General features: G+C 40.9%; 1 long non-coding RNA gene across 5 annotated transcripts in view; it reads right to left on the bottom strand.

Annotated features, from left to right (window-relative positions):
* Window positions 1–18,808, bottom strand: part of LOC139075574 (uncharacterized) — a 32,464-nt gene that overhangs the window by 8,283 nt on the left and 5,373 nt on the right. For 3 of the 5 annotated variants that reach the window (XR_011526113.1, XR_011526112.1, XR_011526111.1), the window contains one exon: window positions 14,356–14,540. The exons of the other annotated variants lie outside the window; for them this stretch is intronic. This is a non-coding gene — a long non-coding RNA (uncharacterized lncRNA). The remainder of the gene's footprint in view (window positions 1–14,355; window positions 14,541–18,808) is intronic. 5 annotated transcript variants of the gene reach the window in all.

Genomic DNA, 18,808 nt, shown 5'->3' on the forward strand with positions numbered 1-18,808 from the left:
CTCTCCTTTGCTAGGTCTCTTTCTTTCATTTCTCCTTCTCAGCCAACCACGTGAATTTACAGTTCTGGGGATGCCATCCTTGGCCCCTGTCTCTTCCCATTTTGCCCACTCTCCCTGGGTGGATCTCATTCACCGCCTCAATTTCCACTACCACTCAAGTGGTAATAATTTCCTGTTTACCTATTTACTTATACACCATCTTATTTGACAATGAAGTTAAGACATCTCGTTCAAATATATATTGAAAAAATTGAGGCTTGCCCCATGGCCAAGTGGTTAAGTTTGCACGCTCTGCTTTGGTGGCCTGGAGTTCACTGGGTCGGATCCAGGGTGTGGACCCACACACTGCTCATCAAGCCATGCTGTGGTGGCATCCCACATAGAAGAACTAGAAGGACTTGCAACTAGGATATACAACTATGTACTGGGGCCTTGGGGAGAGGTGAAAAAAAAAAAAAAGAGGAAGATTGGCAAAAGATGTTAGCTCAGGGCCATTCTTCCTCTCAAAAAAAAACCGAAAAAAAACCCCCAATCTTAAAAATAATTAACTGTTGGGACCAGCCCCGTGGCCAAGTGGTTAAGTTTGCACGCTCTGCTTTGGCAGTCCAGGGTTTCGCTGGTTTGGATCCTGGGTGCGGACATGGCACTGCTCATCAAGCCATGCTGAGGCAGCGTCCCACATGCCACAACTAGAAGGACCCACAACTAAAAATATACAACATGTACCGGGGGTCTCTGGGGAGAAAAAGGAAAAATAAAAAAAGGGCTGGCTTGGTGGTGCAGTGGTTAAGTGCACACATTCTGCTTCGGCGGCCTGGGGTTCGCCGGTTCGGATCCCGGATGCGGACATGGCATTGCCTGGCAAGCCATGCTATAGTAGGCGTCCCACATATAAAGTAGAGGAAGATGGGCACAGATGTTAGCTCAGGGCCAGTCTTCCTCAGCAAAAAGAGGAGGATTGGCAGCAGATGTTAGCTCACGGCTAATCTTCCTCTAAAAATCAAAATAAAACAAAGAAATCTTTTTAAAAAATTGAGAAAATCTAGTCAAAGTGTGGAGGATGGGCTGCAAATATGTTAGAACACAAAATGTGGCTCTAGGATTTCTTACAGTCAGTGCAAAAAGGAAAACAGAATAATGCATAAGTTTCACTGTGTTCCTACAATAAAAATAAACAATTTGCTCCGTAGCAGCACAGAATTCATGGTTCTGAGACACAGCATTTTGTCCCATGGGCCCTCCTAAAGGAGACACTGTACTGTATTATGGAGCATTTTCAAAATATGCCAGTATATTAAATACAACAATGTTTTTCTACAAGCTGTCCTTTAAAATAGTGCATCTGAACAGTGACAAATTACATTTTTTTTTAAAGTAAACATATGGAGGGCCAAAACAAAGTAGTCCAGGTACTCTGGTTTGTGACAACCAAGCCCATAATTTTCAACTTTAACAGCAGACTTCTTTGTTAAAAATGAAATCTCCTATAGAGTCCCAACACTTCAAACCGATCCAGTTGGAACAGCTGTGGTTGAAAGGGAAAGCAGAGCCCTGTTCCTTCTACCTTCTATCCACCCCCACCCACCAGGCAGCCTCTGAGGCTCAGGAGAGCAACATTTGGAAATCACCACTCTAACTTAGATTCAAGGGTAAATCAGAGAATCAAGTCTTGGATGAAGCGCTTTAGACACTTCTCCATGATTACTTCCCTAAGCTGAACTTTGGATCAGTATTGACTAAGGACATGGGGAAATAGTTATTCACCAATACACTAAACAAATTAGTACAACTATTTTGGAAGATAATTTGGCAACACCTATAAAAAGTAGTAGTAAGTAATAAGTAGTAGTGAGTTTAAGAGTAGGATAACTAGTCAAGTAGTAGTGAGTTCAACATGTACAAGGATTCTAAGTTGTCACTTAAGTGCAGATCCATATGATGAATGATTGGCCAAGTTGATGATAGGATCAAGATCCTCTTTGGCAGTGGTTCTCAATCTTAAGTCAGCATCAGAGTCACCTGGTGGCTTCTTAAAACATAGATTGATATATTCCACCTGCAGAGTTTCTGATTTAGTGGGTCTGAGAAGAAGCCTGAGAATTTGTACAACTCAGAAATTCCTGAGTGAAGCTGATGCTGCGAATCTAAGAACACTTTGAGAACTCCTGCTCCTAGAGAAACTTAGGGAAACCTGAGGCAACTATCCCCCCTATCCAGACAGAGCATCCAAACTGTGGGTGGATAATATTCCTCAAAATATAATTTTGAATACAATCTAACTCAGATGTATAGAGCAATCAAGGCATTAAAGTGCCGTGATTTCAAAGGGCAACAATAAGCGTTAAAGCGAGTGAAATCTTGAAACATTGTTGTCATCTTGGTCTTAAAAAACATATTAGTAAAGAAGCGTAAATGTCTAATTGAGCGAGACAGCTTCCTGGTAGGCAAAAAAACAAAAACAAAAAACCTAAGATCTCATTGTTTTATTTTACTTTTCTTTAATTCTGAGTGAGATTTCCCATTCATATTTCTTTTTCTGTGAACTATCTTTTGAGGTATATTCTTTCTCCATTTTAACAGGATTGTTTATCTTTTTCTTATCAATTTAACACAACCTTGTGCCAGCCATTGGGTTGCAAATATTTTCCAAGTTTGCCTTAACTTTGTAGTCATTTTTTTATACACGTTTTGAAATTTGTTACATCCAAGCATAGATATCAATCTTTTCCTTAATATCTTTTGGTTTTTTGTTTGGAAACTTAGAAAGTTCACAATCTCTATTGAAGGTTATAGTTTTAAAGTTCACCTGTTTTCCTCTATCGCTTTTTACAAATTTGTATTTTTATGTTTAATCTTTGACTCATCCAAAATTTATCTTGATATACACAGTGATCCAGCTTTATTCTTTTCCCCAAACACTACCCAGGTACCCTTGAGTCACTTAATAAATTATCTAATATAAAGCTGTCCTTTCAAAGAAAGAGATCAGTATTTCTCCAACTTGCCTGATGACAAGACTCTCCTAACACGGATATTAAAATGTAAGTTCCCAGGCCCCTCCCCAGGAGACTCTCATTAAATGGGTCCAGGAATGGGCCCAGGAATTTATATATTTTTAACAAGTACCTCCAGGTGATTCTTATCATCTGGGAAGTTTGGCAAACACAGGAGTAGACTCTGCTCTGGATCTAAATAGATAGGACCACGCCACCAGAGACGGGATCTTGACATTGCTGGAGAGGTCTGAGAATGTGCATTTCTCACAAATTCCTGGAGCCAAGGAACTAAATTTAAACCTATATTTCTAACCTTATCTCCTACTAATTCTCCCTATCCCCTTGATCTGCTTGATTTTTATCCCTAGACTCTATCGCCAACTAATATGCTATTTCTGTGTTTGTCAATAAAGATGAGAATTTGGTCTTGTTTACCGCTGTATCATCTTTAGAACTATGGGTGGCATAAAGAGGCAAAAAAAAAGTTGTCTAATGAATTAATTAATGTTGCTCCAGTTCAGAGATCTCTTCTGAGATCCTGACTATGTTAACCACTGTCCAGCAGATACTTCCACTTGACCACCTCATGGGAACTTTAAACTTCAAACCCAAGATTCAACTCATCATTTCTCTCACCCCAGCCCAAACCCAGTCTTCTAGTGTTCCTTGGCTTGGAGGATGGCCTCACTAACCCCCTGCTCCTCAGGCAGAAGTCATCCTTGAGTCCCCGTCATCTATATCCCACCTACCACTAAGGCTTGATCATTCTACTTCTCATCCATCTCTCAAATCTGTCTCATCTCTCCAGGGCCTTAGTTCATCTCATCATCTCTTGCCTGAATTATTGCAAAAGTTTCCTCTAGTCTTAACATTCTCTCCAATCCATTTTCCTTACAGAATGATTCTTATAAAATATAAATCTGACAATCCTGGCTTAAAATCTTTCAGTTATTCTTGATGATCCATTATTGGTTCATTGTTGTTAGTGCCATCAAGTCAATTTCAAGTCCTAGCTACCCTGTGTACAGCAGAGCCAAGCCCTGCCTGATCTTTTCGCACTATCCTCTCATCTTCCGGGCTGTATCAGACAATGCTCCCCTGCTATTCATAGGGTTTTTGTAGCCAATTTTTCAGAAATGGGTGGCCAGGTCCTTCTTCCTACTCTGTCTTGGTCTAGAAGTTCTGCTGAAACCTGTTCGCCATGGATGAACCTGCTAGTATTTGAAATACTGGTGGTATAGCTTTCAGCTTCACAGCAACATGCAGCCACCACAGTATGACAACCAACTGAGGGGTGGTGTGGTTCCCTGACTGGGAAATGAACAAGGCTGTAGCAGTGAGAACACAAATCTTAACAACTAGTCCACCAGGGCTGGTTAATATGATGCAGCAATTCTACTTCTGGGTTCTGCACTGTTATTAGATGTAGTTTAATTGCCTTAATTTGACTGACTAGGCCCTTCATGACCAACTTTTGTCATCTACTTCCTTATCCCTTTTACTCCTTGATCCAACAAAATGAACTATTCCTTCCTCGACAGACAAGCAGTGGTGAACCAAGAGTGGAATGGTGACAACAGTCTGCCCTGGATGGAGGCAAGAATGGGAAGATGCATTTTCTGCAGGGAATTTTTCTTTTTCCTGAGGAACAGTGGCCCTGAGCTACCATCTGTTGCCAATCTTCCTCTTTTTGCTTGAGGAAGATTGTTGCTGAGCTAACATCTGTGCCAGTCTTCTTCTATTTTATGTGGGATGCTGCCACTGCGTAGCCTGACAAGTAGTGCTAGGTCTATGCCTAGGATCCAAACCTGTGAACCCTGGGCCGCTAAAGTGGAGTGCATGAGCTTAACCACTATGCCACTGGGCCCGCCCCGTAGGGAATTTTTAAAATTTAAATTGGTATTGTTTGAAAACCAATTTTTGAGTAAAAAATTGGAAGAAAAAGAATTGAGGAAAAACTTCCTTCTGTCCTCTTAGGTTCTGTGGCTGGGTGTAAGAATTAAACTGACATAAGACTGATTAACAGGAGAAAAGTGTACACATTTTATTTAACATTTGCACATGCACACAGGAGTCTTTATAAGGAAAATGAAGACCTGAAGAAGCAGTAAGGACCAAGAGCTTATATAATTTTTAAACAAAGAAATGATAAATTTGTGGAGCGGTGACAAGACAAAGGGGTTCAGGGTAGGGGCAGTAAGTCAGCCATGTGCACTTGTTTCAAGACTAAGTCTGTAACAGTCTGGAATGGTTCTTGCTCTTATGTCTCCAGCCCCTATGATGCTACATATTCCTGTGGATATGTCTTCCAGGGGAGATCATCCAAATGCACAAAGCACCCACATTTCTTGCCAGTAGATTTAAAATAACAACAACAATATACAATAACAGTGATTGTAAAAAAACCATAATTTTAAACACAAATAAAAGCTCCAAATGGAAATATTTGAAAGCTGCTAGAGTCAGTCCTGAGGAACCAAAGACCTGGAGAGTATTGCAGTTTCTGGAATTTATTGTGAAGTGGAATTTTTTATGAATCTCTCCCAAACTCTTCCTAACTATTTACATGCTTGTTGTTGCATGTGAAAGGAACTTTTCAAAGTTAAGTCTAATAAAAATGTTTTTGATCAACTATGAGTGAACATAGATTGCCAAGTCTGGCTGTATTGACTGTTGAATGGGAATGTGCAAAGAAAACCAGTTTTGATATAATCGTTGACAAATAGGCAGAAGTTAAAGCTCAAAAATGGAAACTATAATGTTATTATTCATTCAGCTACAGACCAATAAGTAGATACAAGTTTTTCTCCTCTCCAAAAAAAAATTTATGAAATTTAAAATATCATTTTATTACTTTTTTGTAGTAATATCTATTTTATTTATTTAAATTTTTACAGGCATAATTATATACATGATGTTCAATAAAAGAAGGTTTTCACTATCTGAAGTTTTTTTCTGGCCATTATTCCTTTGTTTCATCTCACGATTATCACTGAATAATTGTGATGAATAGAGGAGGGGGTATTCAACAAGAATTTGCACTGGGTATCCAATACACTAGGTGCACCACTGCAGACCAGGCTCTCACAGCCTGGGGACCTCAGCCTGGATTGCACTTTCTCCTTCTTTTGCCAGGTAACCTGCACTCATCCTCAGGCCTTAGGTAAAATGATACCTCTTCTGGGAAACCATCTTTAAACCCTCCCCAGTCAGAGCTCCTGTATATTCCCCTTTGGACCTACATTTCCTTTTTCATATTGTCAATCCTTGTTTAGTCGTTCATTACTACAGCTAGCTTGTGAGTAGCATAAGGATAGGGCTTGGGGCCGACCTGGTGGTGCAGCGGTTAAGTGCACATGTTCCGCTTTGGTGGCCCAAGGTTCGCTGGTTTGGATCCCGGGTCCAGACATGGCAGCGACTGGCAAGCCAGGCTGTGGTAGGCGTCCCACGTATAAAGTAGAGGAAAATGGGCATGGATGTTAGCTCAGGGCCGGTCTTTCTCAGCAAAAAGAGGAGGATTGGGAGCAGGTGTTAGCTCAGGGCTAATCTTCCTCAAAAAAAAAAAAAAAAAAAAAGGATAGGGCTTGTGTTTTTCTTGCTTGCTCAATAAGTATTTGCTGAGAGCATTAAATAATGAATGCCCCACTCCCATGACACCTAAGGAAACACAACAAAGAAGTAACTAGCCTGAACTATACAGCAAGTCTTTTGGTAGAATACCCAAAGAAGGAACTTTCTAAAGATTTTATTTTTCCTTTTTCTCCCCAAAGCCCCCCAGTATATAGTTGTGTATTTCTAGTTGTGGGTCCTTCTAGTTGTGGCATGTGGGACACCGCCTCAGCATGGCCTGATGAGCAGCGCCACGTCCGCGCCCAGGATCTGAACCAGCAAAACCCTGGGCTGCCGAAGTGGAGCATGTGAACTTAACCACTCGGCCACGGGGATGGCCCCAAGGAACTTTCTAAATAGAAAGTTTTCTAGGAGGAATTCCCACAGCAAACTTGTGAGAATCAAAAGAACCACCTTTAATTTTACCTTCCCTCTTTTTCCAGTCCCTACCTCTCTCAATGCCTTAATATCACAGAAGCGTCCCAGGAAAATTCAATGTGAAGATAAAGAAAATCCACTAGAAAGAAAGGTAAAGTAAAAACCCACTAGAGATGTCTAAGAACATATTAAATATAAAGAGGAATAGGGACTGAGGAGAAGATAGGACCAGGTGTGGGCAATGTCCCCGCTAAAGCAGAGCTGCGAGGAGCAAGCCCTTCCTTCCCAACCCCCTCGACCTGCCAAGGGCAAAGTTCTCAGAAATGGGACGAGTGAAGGGGCAAGAAACTTGGTTCTCCAAAGGTGACGCCAATCCAGAGGAAAGAAAATAAGACTGACTCCTGGGGAGGGGATCAGAGAGCCTCCAATTTTTCTGAGGATCTACTGCTAGCCCAGGTCAGCAGGTAACACGAGGCCAGGCAGCCTGGCTGGGAAATGTCTCAGGTTCTTCTTGTCTTTAGCATTTTCACATGAGGATTCAGGGTGACAAACACTCACAAGTGACCCAAGTTCCTGAAAGCCCTGGGTTACTTGTGTTCAGGGATCACACCTAATCCACAGGATGGCTCACAGGGGATCCAGAGCAGTGCCGCAGCCCTGACCAGCAGAGTTGCCCCAGGAAGGTAAAATGATATGATATGAGAATATCAAGTGTTGATATAATTGTTGATAAGTGTTGATAGTGTGATGATATCCACGTCCACTGTGGATAATTGAGTCTGCTTCCCCAGCAGAGAAACACAGTATTCCATGTACAGAATTGCTGTACTGATTAAAACGTATGTTTTGAGGCAGAAAAAGATTCCCTCCATTATAGTCAGACTGAGAACTTGCATGTCAGGCTGAAGGCTCATACAAATTAAACAAATGAGTAACAAACTTTTTTGGAGAGGAGTGTACAATGGAAACACTGATGGGATATAATTATGATCTGGATTTTGATCACTACATTCTATTGAAGACATCTGTGGTATACAGTAGTTATGTAAAATACCTGTACACTGTTGTCAAGTGGCATTTTAGAAAAGCATTGGGGTAAAGTTAATTTTTAAGAGCCTCGGAAACCACGGTGATGATTAAATGAGGAGGCCAACACTGCTTTCTCTTTGCTACAAAGGAATTCAAGAGAGGAGAGGGGAGGGGGATGACTAGTGGCAATCCACTCAGGTCTTGTCTGTTTTTCCTTCACTTCTAAGAGGTTCTCAGTCTTCATAGTCTACGTTGAAGGTCTAATTATAGGACTGGTACACAAGTGTAGCCTGATAGAATTTTCCCAAATGATTAAACTCAACAAATAATTACAGATTGCCCTGTGGCACATACAACATAAGCCACAACTACTGCTCTCAAGGAATTTACAATCTAGTGGAAGAGAGAGAATTCAAATGCACGAAGGACCAATATGCAAAGCTATGCACCGTAGATACTATTGGGCCTTAAGTCTCCTTACTTAGTTGGGGAATTAGGAAAAGTCTATGAAAACAAAGGGCTTAAAAGATGAGTACAATCTTCAGAGAGAGACAAAGGTGAGGAGTGTTTAGGGCATATCAGGCAGAGGGAATAGCAAGAACCATGATGCAGAGGCCCATAAGGTCTGATTGGGGCAAAGCACTAAACAAAGAAATAGAACCTTGCAATGGGTGATAGTTATCAGTACGAGGTCAGCCTGGAGAGAAAGACTGGAAGAAGATCCCATGAATGCCAATGCCATGCTAAAGACTTAGAACAATAAGACTGCATTATCCATCAAAGGTTTGTTATCAGAAAGTAATCCCATCAGAGCTGTGTTATGTCTCCAACAAGAGCAAAATTGATAATGCCCCTCAGTGACAGAATTGTCCCTTTTTAAAAAAGAGAGATGTGCTGCAGATGATTTTTATAGATTCTAAATCCCTTTATACTTCTCTTCCCATCCTCGTCTTTCTCTTTTAAGCAAAGAACACCATTCTACCCTGGCTCCAGCCCCAAAATGTCATTTAGGCCCAATTTCAAGCTAAACTTGATTGAGAGGCTTCCAAATGAGAATTAAGAAACCAGAAAAAATTCAGAATACGCACTTAGAATTAGGCCACTCAGCCTCTGCAGTTTTCTGTCCTTTTCTATCTTGGGCCTCAGCAGGAGGCAAGCTGGGGGCATCAGACTAGGGATAACTGGCTGGTCTTAGGGTGCTCAATATCATGGACAGCTGAGTTCTATGTGTTCCTACTCAGGGAAAGCTGAGTCCAGAAGGGCAAAAGCAACACTTTAAATCTCCCTATTTTCTTATCCCAGAGTCTTCAATATTTGTAAAAAGAATTCGTTTTAATTTTCTGAAAGCTCCAAGTTTTCTGTGTGTGTGTGTGTGTGTGTGTGTGTGTGCATGCAGATATGCACGCATCTGTACTTCAAGTCTCTAAAGGGAGAACATGTGGGGCTCTTCTCTTCCTGGTGGGAGCCCAAAGAAAGGGAAGCTTGGTAGAGGGACGAGTCTTTGAAATTCACTGAGAGTGTCCATTCCACTGGTTTGGTGTGACAGATCTACTACGTCAAGTCTAAACTCCTGTGCCTGGAGATGCAGGCTGTAGCCGTAGTATCGCTGTCCATGGTGCTGACACATCACTGTTCGCTAAGACATAGTTGTTTCTCTTAACTCTGAGACACTGATGATGGGGAATTAAAGGTCCTTGTGAGCACTTACTTCAAAATGGTCATAGCTGTGTGTATTTTATTTTCTATCTGAGGAGTAACTTTAATTTTTACTATATTGCAGCACAAAATTATGATTTACATAACCCAACGTATGTAGAGAATTCAGAGTTCTCTACTTATAACTCTGTCTGGCTTTGAAAGTACTCTACATTCCAACCATAATACCTGCATAGCCTTATCTCCTTCTTTCAGCACATATTCTCAGTAACAGTGAGCAATTGCCTCTTCACCTGTCACATGCTACTGCCATTCCCCCTCTATTTCTTAGCTCGTTCTGTTTTCCAGACTGTAGTTCCCCTCACCTTCTATGAGTCTTTTCTGTCCATAAAAACCCTACCCAGATTTCAAAGCCCAGTTCCTACCCTGCCTCCTTAATGAAACAAACCTTCCTTGATAATCCAAGTACTTTTAGTTCTTCCTCTTCAAATTCCTTCAGAATTTATTATTTGGCAAATGTGGCATTTCATCTTGGACCACAGCACATTTGGAAGGAAATCTCAACTTTAATTCTGTGCCAATGTAGTACGATAGAAAAGCCATGTGTTTTAGTATCAGACAATTCTCGATTTCAATTTTAGCTCCTCCATTCCCTAGCTTGAGTGATGTACCTAACCTTTTGGGGCCTTACTTCTTCTCTAACCATGAAGCATAAATATTTACCCTATATATTATGAAATTATATATGCAGTATAAATTATTTGGCATACAATAGACTCTCAATAAATAGGATTTTGCTCTCTTCTTCACTGTAGCCTTCATGCCACCTAGCAAAATGTTGAACACATGGCAAATGTGGCTTTACTGAAATGTATACAAAATTCAGCTAGTCTACTTGTCTACTTTCCTTGCTGTGTGCAAGAAACTGGCCACCTATGATCAAGCACATTTTGGGCAGAGAACTGTCCATAAAGCCTGAGAAAGTAAATATAAGAGAGATCATTTGGAGAAGACGTTGAAATACTTAGCTCTTGAAATGGTTATTGCGATGGTTAATTTTATGTCAACTCAACTGAGCTAAGGGATGCCCAGACAACTGGTAACATATTATTTCTGGGTGTGTCTGTGAGGGTGTTTCCTGCAGAGATTAGCATTTGAATCGGTAGACTGAGTAAAGAAGATCAACCTTATTGATGTGGGCATCAGCCAATCCACTGAGGACCTGAATGGAAGAAAAAGGCAAAGGAAGGGCAAATTTGCTCTCTACCTGAGCTAGGACATTCAACTTCTTCTGCCCTTGGACATCAGAGCCCCTGGTTCTCAAGTCTTTGGACTTAGATCGGGATTTACACCATCAGCCCCATGATTCTTGGGTCTTTGGACTTGGATTTAGGATTGGCTCCCATGGTTCTCAGGCCTTCAGATTTGGACTGAATTCCACCACCAGTTTGCCTGGTTCTTCAGCCTGCAGATGGCAGTTTGTGGGATTTCTTGGCCTTCATAATCCTGTGAGCCAATTCCTACAATAAATCTCCTGTTACATATTTCTATATATATCCTACTGGTTCTGTTTCTCTGAAGAACCCTGACTAATACAGTCATGCTCTTAGTGAAGGTCTGATGATGAGCGCAAATACTGTGAAGCCATTCAACAACATGGGCACTGGAAAAGAATACACGCGAACGCAGAAATCTGACTCCTGAACAACCTGTGCCCAAAACGCTTTAAAATTCAAAGTACAGTGTTGGAAGAAATTTCCACCCTCTACAGTATGCTAAATTTTGACATTTTTCGACATTTTTTATTTTCTATTATCAGAAAGGGCAGAATTTCTTCTGAAAAAGAGAAGAAAAAGAAGATACACAGAATATCGGTTTTAAGTGTTATTTTTGTTCTTGAAAAGGCTTCTCATAGACTTTAAAAGAAAGCTTTTTTCCTTCAGAGATTTATTTTGATAGAATTATCTGAGCCTTGTCAGGGAGAACAAAATTTTGTGAGCCTACCATACCAGTAAAATGCCAAATTATATGCTGTAAGTTTTTTGTTTTATTATCTCTGGGTCCAGTCAAAGACAGAAAAGATTTTGAATCCAGAAGTATTAGCATCTGGAGACAAAAGAGAGCCTTCACTGAAGCTGTTCCCCCAGGGCTTGTTTCCCAAGCCCTAGAGGCTCCATCACTCAGGTGGGAAGATGCTCTACCCACCCCCTGCTGCACCCCCATGGCCGCTACCCCTGCACACTTTTCTTCTGGAAATCCAAGGAGTTTACAAACATGATCAATTTCTTAGCAACTTCTTTCAAAAGCTTTAAGCCAGCTTTATAATGAGTAACAGGACATAAGCAGACACACAACCCCCCTAAAAAAAAAGTAACATTTTGCTGAGGGCATTAAGTCCACACTGGTCTATCCTGGTCACAAAGAAGTAGCATAATACAGTGGAAAGAGTTTAGACTCTAAAACCAGACACACCTGGATGTGAATCCCAGCTCTACCACTGTCCAGCTCTGCTAGTTTGGGCAAATTACCTAACATCTCTGAGTCTGAGTTTCTTCATTTGTAAAGAGAAGATGATAATATCTATGGTGAGGGGTCATGGTTAGGATAAAAAATATATATGTAAAATGCCTAGTGTACTGGCTTGCCTGTAGTAGGAACTCAGTAAATGATATGCTGTTAATGTAAGTGAAATCTGGGACTATGATATCTGACAGACAAACTTTAGGTGTTGGAGACAACAGGGGAAGGCTACTGTGGGTGGAAAGAAGAACCAAGAGGGAGCAAGTTAGTGAAGCTGAAGAAATGAGCAGAGGCCATGTCAGGTAGGATCTCATGCAGCCATGGTAAGGGCTTTGGATTTTTGTTCTAGTTGTGATGGAAAAGCCATAAAGAGTTTGACTAGGGGAATAAAATGATTAGATTTACGTTTAAAAAAATATGACATTGGTTGCTGTGTGGAAAACAGACTGCAGTTGAGCAGTTACGAGGCTATTACAGCAGTCCAGGGGAGAGCTGATGGTGGTGGAAGGTGATGATGCAGGTGGCAAGAAGTGTTTTGACGTGCAGTAGATCTTGATGGTGGAATTGACAGGACTTGTCAATGGAGTGGATGCATCGTGTGAGAGAGAGGGGAGGAAAAAATATGATTTTCAGGTTTTTGCTCTGAGGAACTAGGAGATAGGAATAGCCATGAATGAGACAGGGAAGACTGCGGGAGAAGCAGTTTGGGTCAAAGGTATTTATTAAACATCCAAGTAGGAATTGGAGACTGGACCTCAGGGAGACGTGAGATAGGAATTTGGGTGTCACCATCATAAAGATGGTATATAGAGCCCTGAGACTAGAGGAGATTCCATGTTAGAGAGAGAAAGAACCCAAGGATGAGGCCCAGGGCTCTATAATGTTTAGAGGTTGGCATAAGGAGGGAATCCAGTAAATTAGACCTAGGAGGAATATTCACCTCTGGATTTGGCTACATAAAGGTAGTGGTAAGTGGAATGGTGGGGACAAAAGCCTGATGAATAAGTTCAAGAGTGAATGGAAACTGATGAAGTAGAGGAAAAACCAGCATAGACAACTTTTTTCAGGAATTTTAATATAAGGGGAAAAAAACAAAACAGGAGTTGCTGGAGGGGTAATTAGAGTCTAGAGGTTTTTTTAAGATGGAAAATATATTAGAATGCATGGTGATGGGAATCATTTGGCAGAGAGGGGAACTTACTGGTACAGGAGAAAGAAGAGAGGATTTCAGGAGTAAAGTCCTTAAGTAGGCAAGAGGAGATGAGATTTGAACATAAGTGGGAGGACTGGCCTTACACAATGGATTATAAGAACAAAGGTCAGGTTTATGGGCACAGATGCACGAGGCTGGTAGAATAATTGTCTTCCATGTTCCAGAACAGGGCCTCCAGAACATTACTGGAGAGTATCCTATACTGGGGAGGGTGGCATTCTATTAGTATGAGATTTCATGGCACAATATAGGGAAAGTTAATTTTATTTTTCTCCTAGTTCCCTTCCATCGACCCCTCCTGCAGTCTCTGTGGCTTTTCTAACCAGACTCCAGCATTGACACTGCATGCTAATGAGACAACACTTGGTCCAATCCCAGGCATTTGTTTCTGAATAATTAATCTGGCACTTTACCAGCACCTACGAGCTTTGGTTTTTCTGATGATTAAATAAAAGGCCAAGGCTCTTAACAACTGTCAACTAGCTCTTCGGTCTGGTTTAGCTCCACATCATATTAACACACTGGGAAGTCTGGACCGATCTGATGAAAGGAGAATGCTCTCCTCCCTTTTGGCCCCCCACCAAACCATAGCTCAGACAGCAGGGGGTTCAGCTTAGCCATTACAGGAGGATGAAGGAGGAGAGAATGTCCTGACAATTCTGACCCTTACACCCATTTCAAGCATCACCTGGACCTTCTGGATTTCCTGAGTCTCTTCCAACATTCAAGTGCCTTGTTTTTGTTTGCTTTCTGGCAATTCTCACATCTCTCTCCTCTCCGTCCTCTAGTCTTATATTTCTCCTGAATGTGATCAACATCAGCTTAAGTTCCCCAGACTGTGTGACTCAAGCCCTAAATTCAAAATAAAAGAAAGTCTCCTTCCCACTGAGAATTAAAAAAAAAACAACAGGTTTCTCTCAGTTCAAATTTGAAAATGCCAAACAGGAGCCCCACCTTTTAGCCCCACAAGCTTTGAGATTTCTTTAAAGACGAAGATGGAAGAGAAAGAAGACAAGTTAGCAACCGGTTTTTGCGAAGTCCTGCTGGCACTGCAGAGCTTCCTGAATTCACAAGGGGCATCGGAGGCACTGAGATGGCAGAGATTGTTGTGGCAGAAGCAACTGGAAAATGTCCTGAGACTGAAACACAGACAGATTAACATTACCCCAGTGGACACTAATGACTTGCACTTTGAAATGCCAGAGGCTCATACTGCCAGTTAAGACAAGGAAAAAACACATTTCTAGTCTCCAAAGACCTTAGATCTTTCCAAACTCTGCAGGCAAATGCAGCCGTCGTGAATTTCTGCAGCTGGGCAGCCCCTTTGCGCCGCTAGGGGAATCATTGCCAGAGTTGCTATGGGCAGTGTAGTCAGTAAACCTGAATAAAACAATCACGGAAAACCTCCCAGAGGTTAAGTTAGTAATGATTCAATTTATAATTCAATGCAATCAAGCCTACAGCACTTCCACATACCAAGCTTATTTTAGTGGGACTAGGTAAACCACTCTTTCCTCTGAACATTCACAAGCTCAACAAATGGGTTTCCAAACAAGTTTTAGATTTACCATCGACAGATAATTAGAATGTCTTTTTCAATCTCTGCCATCTGGATAAGGTAATTTTGTCCCAGCATGGGCATTTCTAGGAGGCAAACAAAAGTCAAAGAGGAAAGAGCTCGCTGGAAGCTTTCTCAAAAGGAAAATCTTTTAAGAACCGTTCAACAAGAATGTTTCCGCACCAATTTGATTAGCAAAATAAATGTGGGCTCTGAGTAGCGCAGATCAACAAAAGGATAGTTGATGTAACTGAAGGAAAGAAAGATCTGGTTAAACATCTAAAACCACAAAAGGATAGGAACTGACACAATGTAATGTCAATCTCATTAATTCAGTCCTAAATGAAACTAAAATTCACAAGTAAAAGGTTTCTAACGTCAATTTAGCACTTCCAAATCTGGTCAACAAATAACTTAATGGTGCATTGTAGCAGGTGTTGCAAGCAAGGGGAGAAGTAAAACTGGATGAGTTCTCTGTCAATTTCTTTTTTTTTGTTTGTTTGTTTTGTTTGTCTTTTTTAAAGATTTTACTTTTCCTTTTTCTCCCCAAAGCCCCCGGTACATAGTTGTATATTCTTCGTTGTGGGTCCTTCTAGTTATGGCATATGGGACACTGCCTCAGTGTGGTTTGATGAGCAGTGCTATGTCCGCACCCAGGATTTGAACCAACGAAACACTGGGCTGCCTGCAGTGGAGCGTGTGAACTTAACCACTCGGCCTCGGGGCCAGCCCCTGTCAATTTCTGATACAGTCAAAAAGGCAAGACCAACAGAATGAAAGGGGAGAGGCTGGACCCACGGCAGAGTGGTTAAGTTTGCGCATTCTGCTTCGGAGGCCAGGATTTCTTTGGTTTGGATCCTGGGCGTGGACATGGCACTGCTCATCAGGTCATGTTGAGCTGGTGTCCCATATAGTACAACCAGAGGCACTCACAACTAGAAAATACAACCATGTACCAGGGGGCTTTGGGAAGAAGAAGAAAAAGAATGATTGGCGACAGATGTTAGCGCAGGTGCCAATCTTAAAAAAAAAAAGAAATGAGCGCTCCTGTCTTCTAAAAAAAAAAAAAGAATGAAAGGGGATACAATTAAATGCCAAAGTGTGAGACATTGATTGTAAGTTGAGTATAAGATGTTCAGAAATGAGAGAAATCAGTGTAGGCTGGGGTGGAAGAGTTCCTGGGAGGCAGAGTAGCAAAAGACTCCAAATGAACCCAAATATGTCTTCTACTGGCCTGCCCGCCACTGTCACCATTATTGTTGTGCCTTTGCATTAAGGCCGCTATTTTAAAACAGTACAGGTGGCTTTGGAACCAGCCTGTCTGGGTTTCAAACCTGGCTCAACCATTGACTAGCTGTATGATTTTGAGCAACTTAGCCTTTCTGTGCCTCAGTTTCCTCTTTATAAAATGTAGTTAATAATAGAATCCACCTTACAGAACCATTATGAAAGTTAAATGAGTTAATTTATGAAATTCACTCCATAAATTTATAATTTGGAGTGCATCAGAACCACCTGGGGAATTTATGTAAAATATATATGTCATGAGATCTGTAAAAGTTGAAGAAACTCAGCCCTCTAGAGCAGCTAATTATATTGGGGGAGATGGTGTGGTAGCGCGCAGTTTAGAATTTAATTGAGACTTTTTTTCTTTGAAAGTCTTATTTTTTCCAAGCCACTTGGTCAGAGTCCATTTCACTTTTGCTCTAGGGTGTCTCTCCTCAATCTCTTGCACTATTTTGCTGTGATTCCACATTTTGGTGTGTTAGTTTCAATTTGGAGTATATCTGATTTTTAAAAAACTCAGTTATCCTTGACTTGTTTCCCTTTTGTTGAAACTTTGGAGTAGGGCTTGGTTATATTTTAATCTTCCAGCATTTTCAGTGCAGTATGTTAAAAAAAAAAGTAATGAAGTTATAACCAACAAAATGATAAAAGAAGAAATTATGAAAACAAAAAGAACGAATTAAAACATGTAAATAATAATAATAAAAGAATCAACACATACTCATGTTTAGAGGAAGCATGCTGTTAAAGAATCAAACGTAAAGCTCCAGAGAATGACGATCCTATCCAAACTCAACAGGCACTAAGTTGGGCCTCTTGCTAGCGCAACAGGAAAACCTCTCATAGTAGCTTAAGTACACAGTGATTTATTGGCTCATGAAACTGGGAAGTCCAGGGGCAAATATGGCTTTGAGCAGGACTGGATATAGAAACGCCAATGAAGTCACCAGCCTCTCTTCAGTCCTTGGTTCTGCTTCTCTACGTGTTGTTCTCATTCTCTCCTACTACATACAGGTGTCTTCAAGGGGTAAGGAGAATGGCCACCAGCAATGACTGATTCCACATTTTCACAGCTCAATGATTCTAGGGTAAGACATCTTTCCTACTAGCTGCAGTTAGTAAAATTCAATGAATTACGCCAACAGCCTTAGTTTGGATCCCCTAAACAATCACTCTAGCCAAAAGGATGGGATTGTCTCATAGGCTAGGCCTGGGTCATATGCTGATCCCTGTGACCAGACTGCGGGCGGGGACGGGGAGGGGAGATACTGGAAATCAGAAGTATGTATGCAGGGGAAACATTGAAAAAAAAAAATGCTGACAAAGTCTACTCCTAACATGCAGCAATAAACACATACCTTTCTTCTCACACATAATTCAAAAAGCACTTGAACATAACGCAACTGTCCCACACTCAACTGAAAACACACCCCTCACTCTTTCATGGGAAACAACCCAAAGACAGACATATACCATTTCTACATCCTGCATTCCTCCCAATCAGGCCTGGAAAGCAAGATGGGCAGCCAAGAACAACAGCCAAAGCACTGTCTTCGCATCTTAATGCAATGGGAAATCCATATATTCTTTACTAAGCCCAGGCAAACTCTTGTCTCCCTCTCCAAATTAAACTGAAATTATTAGAAGGCAAGCTGCATGAAAGTGTCCAACTGGTAAAAGATAAATTATTTTCAACCCTTAGAGACACACAAGCTAAAACAGAAATTCCACATTATCTATTGCTCAGAGAAAATTAAATATATTTTCTAGTTCCTTAAAAACAAAACAAACAAAAAACATCAGTTAACCAGGATATTTAAGAGACTCATGGCACATTTGAGAAATTAACAACGACTGTTAATAACCATTTCCTAAAGTTTACGTTCAGCTATTACAAGGATTATAACTGTTTTCTGTCTTGAAGGGACTCCGTTGTATAGTACATTGAAATGCCAATTATGTTTGACCACTATCCTATATTGATTTATGCAGACACTATCTGCCCTGTGGGAAACACATAAACTTTCAGCCTTCACACATGGTAACACTGGGAAAATATCAGCAACAACCCTTGTTGCCAGTGCCGGTTACTTTCTGACAGTAATTGACCCTGTATCTGTCTTCCCGGTTTGTGAGCTTATGAAAGAATTATTGTTTGACAGAAGTGTTGCTGAAGGGTGTAACAATGACAAATTGGACCTCCACTTATAATGAGAATCTTGGGGCTGTGTGCAAATAAAGGTCTGAGCAGAACATTTTTTTTGAATAATTGGGAATTACATACATGAATAAATTTGGATATGAAAAATGTAGTCACAGATGAAAGAAGCCCCTGATTCATCAGACAAGTTGCCTTAAGAGGAAATACAATCATAGCTAAACATTACATCTGCTGCTTCAAATATGTTAAAGCTTTTAAGCAAAATTGGCTTTTAAACTCAAGGCAATCACTTGGTTCTTTGCTCACATTATTTTGAATGTATTTGTGTGAAAATTGGAGGAGACTCCAAAAAGGCTGACAAACAATTATGAATTTTCAGTTCTATTTTCTGATTCTTTGGA

Source organism: Equus przewalskii, chromosome 14 (genome assembly GCF_037783145.1).
Source record: "Equus przewalskii isolate Varuska chromosome 14, EquPr2, whole genome shotgun sequence".
In the NCBI taxonomy this organism is placed as follows: Eukaryota; Metazoa; Chordata; class Mammalia; order Perissodactyla; family Equidae; genus Equus; species Equus przewalskii.